The sequence below is a fragment of the Cornus florida genome, unplaced genomic scaffold, assembly GCF_030987335.1.
Source record: "Cornus florida cultivar Cherokee Brave unplaced genomic scaffold, ASM3098733v1 CherokeeBrave_3.0.0_Hap2_Chr04, whole genome shotgun sequence".
NCBI lineage: Eukaryota > Viridiplantae > Streptophyta > Magnoliopsida > Cornales > Cornaceae > Cornus > Cornus florida.
In genome coordinates, this window is record NW_026775574.1 from 2,076,560 (window position 1) to 2,082,246 (window position 5,687).

The 5,687-nt window shown below is 37.2% G+C and overlaps 1 pseudogene; it reads left to right on the plus strand.

The window, feature by feature from the left end:
• Window positions 1–433: 433 nt before the first annotated feature.
• On the plus strand, window positions 434–4,710 carry LOC132302400 (uncharacterized; annotated as a pseudogene).
• Window positions 4,711–5,687: the final 977 nt, after the last annotated feature.

Below are 5,687 nucleotides of genomic sequence, written 5' to 3' on the forward strand. Positions count from 1 at the left end.
ACGGCTAGCCCGACCTTACTTATCTGAATCACTTGCTTGACCGTTGTGTTGAGAACACAGGACCCTTCAGTACATTCTTTGACTTGCCCGTTGTCTTAGTGCCTTTGGTCTCTCACAGTGTTCTGTATAACAACTTATATTTTGGTAGGAGTAATTACACTTACCTCACTGCTTCTTCAATTTCTGGATGGCTTTCAAGGCGGCTATGTAGAAGACCCCAAGAGAAGCCCAGATCAGTTACTTCATTCCTCCCAAAATCATGAGCATGAAGAATACGGGCAACATTTCCAGCGATTTTTGACGTCCTCTCTGAATACAGTTGAAGAGCTTGGCATCCTTGTTTTCAGATTCCACAGCATAGAGCGTGGGATAGTTCACCTTGTACTCGGCCATGTCCACCTGCTCCATTCTACAACCTCACCACGACTTCGTCATGTCTGACATTCAGTCCGCCATCATTCCTTCGTCTCCGGCCACAGTCTTCGCCCTCATGAACTGCTCCATCAACTCGCCGGTGCAGCGAGCCGCCATCAACATCCTCAAGCTTGCCGCGCTGCAAGTCCAAGACCCAGATCTGTCTCGCCGGCCATCTCCATCCTCACGGCCGGATCTGTCTCGCCGGCGCCATCAACATCCTCACAGCCCGCCATCTTCAATAGCCGGATCTGTCCCGCCGGATCTGCCTCGCCGTCTCTCTTACAGCCGCCATCGATCGCATCTCATCTGTCGCCTCCCTCTGTTCTCATCAATTTTCTTTCGCACTCTTATTGTGAGAATAGGGTGGGATTAACTATTATACAAATTAGGACATTGGGCCTATTTTTTGAATTGAGAAGATTTTGGGCTCCGTCGGATTGGGCCTATTATTGTGAAAAAAGATATACATAACTGTTTCCTTGTTTGGACTGTTCCAAACCCGGTTTGTAGAATCGGCCAGTCAAGTTTTAGGTTCTCCTGATATTCCTTAGAATGTATTCCGATCAGTTTCAGTTTCCAGAGTACAGCTTGCCTAGTTTCTCGGCATTAATCTAACTCTTTCGTGCACTTCCAAACGCTCAGTCATCAACATTTCTATCATGCGTTTCAAACACTATGTCATGTGCTTCTAAGCACTCTCACATGCTCCTAAGCACATTATACCACCCTATCAAATAGTAATTCCGTTTTGTCATTGGCATCCGTGTGTCCTGCTCCCAAACACTTCAAGTGGTAAATCCACTTTATGATTTCATTTTATTATTAGCTTTCAAGAACTCGTGATTACCATACTTGCCGTTAAGTGGTTCTTATGCGCGGTATCTCAAATGATTATACCATTTTATAAAATAGTAATTTCGCTCTGTCACAAGCATCCGTGCATCTCTCCACTCTATGATTCCCTGGTACCACACTTGATAGCCGCTAGCTTTTAAGCATCTAAATGTATCGCTCTCTCCGTCTCGCTCTCGCTCGCTCTCTCTCTCTCTCTCGTAATCAACAAGAGTCATTTATTGGAGTCTCCCGGCTAGCCGAACTCATTCAAGATCACCCGTAGCTCACCGCACCTTCGCTAAAGAACGAATCTCCGATCGAACTAAGTAAAGAGCTAGCGTGTCGCTTCGCTTTCAGCATTGTTGTGGTCTTCTTTCCATCGTTAAGGAACTCAGGAAATAGTGCTTTAGCTTTTCCATCATTCCTGGTGAGACCTCTTTGCTAACCTTCGGTTTCATACCCTTCTCCGGCTATATGACCAAAGCAACCCTTCGAGCGTGGGCATAACGAGTGCAGAGGCAGAAAGCAAGAAAACGAGTTCTATGGCCAGAGTCAAAGGCTTGAAAAACAGCCGATTTGAGGCATAGATAGGGAAATCCATCACCGGCCACGACGGCAACAAATGGGCTCAGACCTCTTCTTTTCCCAAGGTTTCTCTCTCTCTATATATATTATGTTTCTACTCGAGATTTATTTTTATTAATCTGTTAAGTTATAATATTGGTTATTAATGATTATATTGCGTTGATTAGTTAATTTGATTTATCCTGTCTCTCTTCAAATTTACGCTATTTGGTTGTAATTGGTTTTCTATGGATCTGTACAACTCATACTTAGACTGTGTACTCCATCAATTTTTTGGTTCCTGAGTTTGATTAGGTCTGTAATTCTGACTAGTGATTCTCCTTCGGTTTGTTCAGTTATGATCAAACTCACATATATACATGCATTTCTATATACACAAACATGGATGTTCAAATTATATGTGTGTGTGTGTACATTCTTAATTTTGTTTTCACATACATCCACAAATGCCTTTGTGTTAATGTGTGTGTGTGTTTTTGCATGTAATTCTTTTTCTTTTCTTCTTATGGTTTTGGAATTTCTCTGTCAGATAATCTGATATGTGATTGACATGTTTGGTTCTTAAAAAAATGTCAATTCCATTGCATTATTATTCAATCAATTATGAGAAAAGATAAATGTTCTCGATATGATATGTCACGAGAGATCCTTCTTTTCTGAATCTATGGTTTTTGTATTTTTTATGGTTCCTTGCATGACTTGTGTTGCAAAGCTTTCATTTTTATGGTCTTTTTTAATAATGTAAATAATGGGATATATCTTTCTCTTTGGTTTGTTTTAGCCCTGTTATTTATTAAAATTTCATTAGATTTTGATTCCATATCATCTGTAATTTTTTATGTTTTCGTGTTTTCCATGCTTACTGTGTTTATTACTGTGCCAACTCATTTTTTGTGTTTTATACACTTCTGTAAGTTTCAATATTTGCTTTTCTCACATGTTGATTGTGTACTGTCTTGATTATTAACTATGAAGTCTCCTGTTTATTTGCAGTTCAAGCCCAAAGAGATGACTGGGATCATGAAAGATTTTGAGGAAGCTGGCTTTCTTGCTCCTACGGGACTACATCTTGGTGGCACAAAGTACACGGTAATCCAAGGGAAGCCTGGAGCTGTTATTCGTGGAAAGAAGGTATTTCATCTTTATATTGTTTAAGCTTTTTTTATTTTTCCTTGCTAGAGAAAATAAATGATTGATGGTTCTTATGTTGTTCCGTCTCTGAGTTTTGTCAGCTAATCTGGATTAAGCATGTTCTGTTTTCTATATCTTTAATTTTCACCTTTTTGTTTGTACTATGCTACGCACTACAGTAGTCTCGATGTAATCTCCGAATAACAAGCATTGTTCAATTTGTTCTACATCTCTGTTTTTGAAATTCATGAATTGGACAGTTCAATAGTATTTTAATGGTATGCAATATAAGCCAAGTTTTATTTACCCAAATATATATATATATATAAGCCAAGTTTCAGTTGTATACTTTCATTCTCACTTCACCTTTTGGCATTTTCAAATCTCATGTGTGGACCCTCTCTTCTGGACATTATTTTGTATCTACTTAGATTAATTTTTTTTTCTTGTTCAGCACATATTATGGACCCTTACACCTGGTATGCCTATTGGAAGCATAATAATCCTCCATGAATTCACATGAGATACTCACTATTAATAGGATCTCATAAATTTTGCTTGTACACAATTGCATGGAAGCTTGGATGCTTTTTGTTTTTGCTTTTTCTTAATTATTATCATTCAAGTGTTTTTGCTGATTAGATGTCTCTAATTTACCATTCCTCCACCATGACCTTTCTAAGATCCACTCATACACCATTGCATGCCTTGGCTGCTTTTTAGTTTTTTCTTTCATGATGATACTAGACAGCCTGTGCAGTGTGGCTGGTCTAAGCATTGCAAATTAAACACGCAGCCATTTCTTAAGTATGTTTCTCGTCTAACTCAATTTACTAGAGTTCGTTAAAACTACATGGAAAACACCCTTTTGATCATTGGTAGAGAGGCCTATCTTTAGACATTATTTGCACAAAGTGACTGCTCTCGGAACAGCAAAATTTTTTTTCCCGAAATGAACTTATTACAGTATTAAATATGGTTGCCTGAATAATGGTTTTCCCAGTTGTCTGGTCAGTAAAAAGCAACAGACATCATAATACTCAATTCTCAATTTGGATTTGGATTTGGATTAGTTTCAGGCATGAAAAAATCGGAACTCTTCTAAACCTTATAAACTGTTGTTTCAATATTTGTTTCTCAGGACTCTGGTATAAAGAAAACTGGTCAAGCTCTCATCTTGGTATCTATGATGAACCAGTAACCCCAGGACAGTGTAACATGATAGTTGAGAGGATGGGAGAGTACCTAATTGATCAGGGCATGTTCATATTTTCTCGAATTTGCAGTTTCCTTGATATTAATATTGGGTTATGGGCTTGCATCTTCTTCCTTCTATGACTAAACTATCAGTGGAGTTGTTTCAGGATATAACTGGTTTTTCTGTACTAGGGTTGTTGTTATCTTCTATTGCTTTGATGTTTTCTTAAGTTACGTGTATTTATAATCTCGATCATTTTTCTGCAATCAATATATTTGAGGTTTTGATTGTCCTTGAATTTTCATATCTATATAATGAAATTGTTGTTATTATTCTTAATGTAGTATTTAAAAAGACTAGTTTTTTATTTTTATTTTTTTATTTTTTCTGTTCAAAGGAACTCTTAGGCTCAAGTATAGAGAAACCAACTTTGTTTCCTGCGGTGGCTTCTTGGTAAAAAAATCAGGGTATAACTGGTTTTTCTGTACTAGGGTTGTTGTTATCTTCTATTGCTTTGATGTTTACTTAAGTTACGTGTATTTATCATCTCGATCATTTTTCCGCAATCAATATATTTGAGGTTTTGATTGTCCTTGAATTTTCATATCTATATAATGAAATTGTTGTTATTATTCTTAATGTAGTATTTAAAAAGACTAGTTTTTTATTTTTTCTGTTCAAAGGAACTCTTAGGCTCAAGTATAGAGAAACCAACTTTGTTTCCTGCGGTGGCTTCTTGGTAAAGAAAATCAGGACATGGGACCTGTTTACTCATTGAACCTCGGGACAGGTATTTCACTACCTTAAAAATTTATTTTTCTTCATTGAGGCTTGTTTGTTGTGATTCTTAAGTGGTGCTTCCAGGACAATTGTGATCCACTCTTGAAACATTTTTTGTGCTTGACGATTCTCGAAAGCTGAAACTTATTTTCAAGTTAAAAACATCATAGTTCATAATTCAACATTTCGTTTTACTTAGAGCTGTACATAATTCCGATACAGGGGGGTGTTTGGGTTGCTTCCATGTTATGTTAGTGGTGGGAATTTGTCATGCTCCCAGAGGAAGTTTAGTAAGATAGTATAAGAAAGTATACAAAATTCTATTGTAGGTTGTCCTATTTTTTCTTTTTTCGGAGATGGTGTGGGCATTTTAAGAACAGAATAAAATGATGGTATGAGATTGGGATCTTCCTTGCAGTGGGATCAGAACAAATTTGTATGTCTGATGTTGTGGTTGAAATGATTATAAGTGCTTTTAGTTTAGAAACTTGCTCTTTAACTCTGCGGTGGCAAAAAAAGTGCCTTTTAGTAGTAGAAAACTTAGAATAGTGATGTTATGTTCGGTTGCATAGAATTGGTACCTTGGAATTAGCATTATTGGAAGTTCGACAACATATGAATTGAAACTACTAATGCAAAGCCTAATATGGGTGATAGTTTTCAATCCCAAACCATGGAAGTTTTCATTCCCATAACTATGAAACAATTTTATAATTCTGAATAAAAAAGTCAATCAAAACAG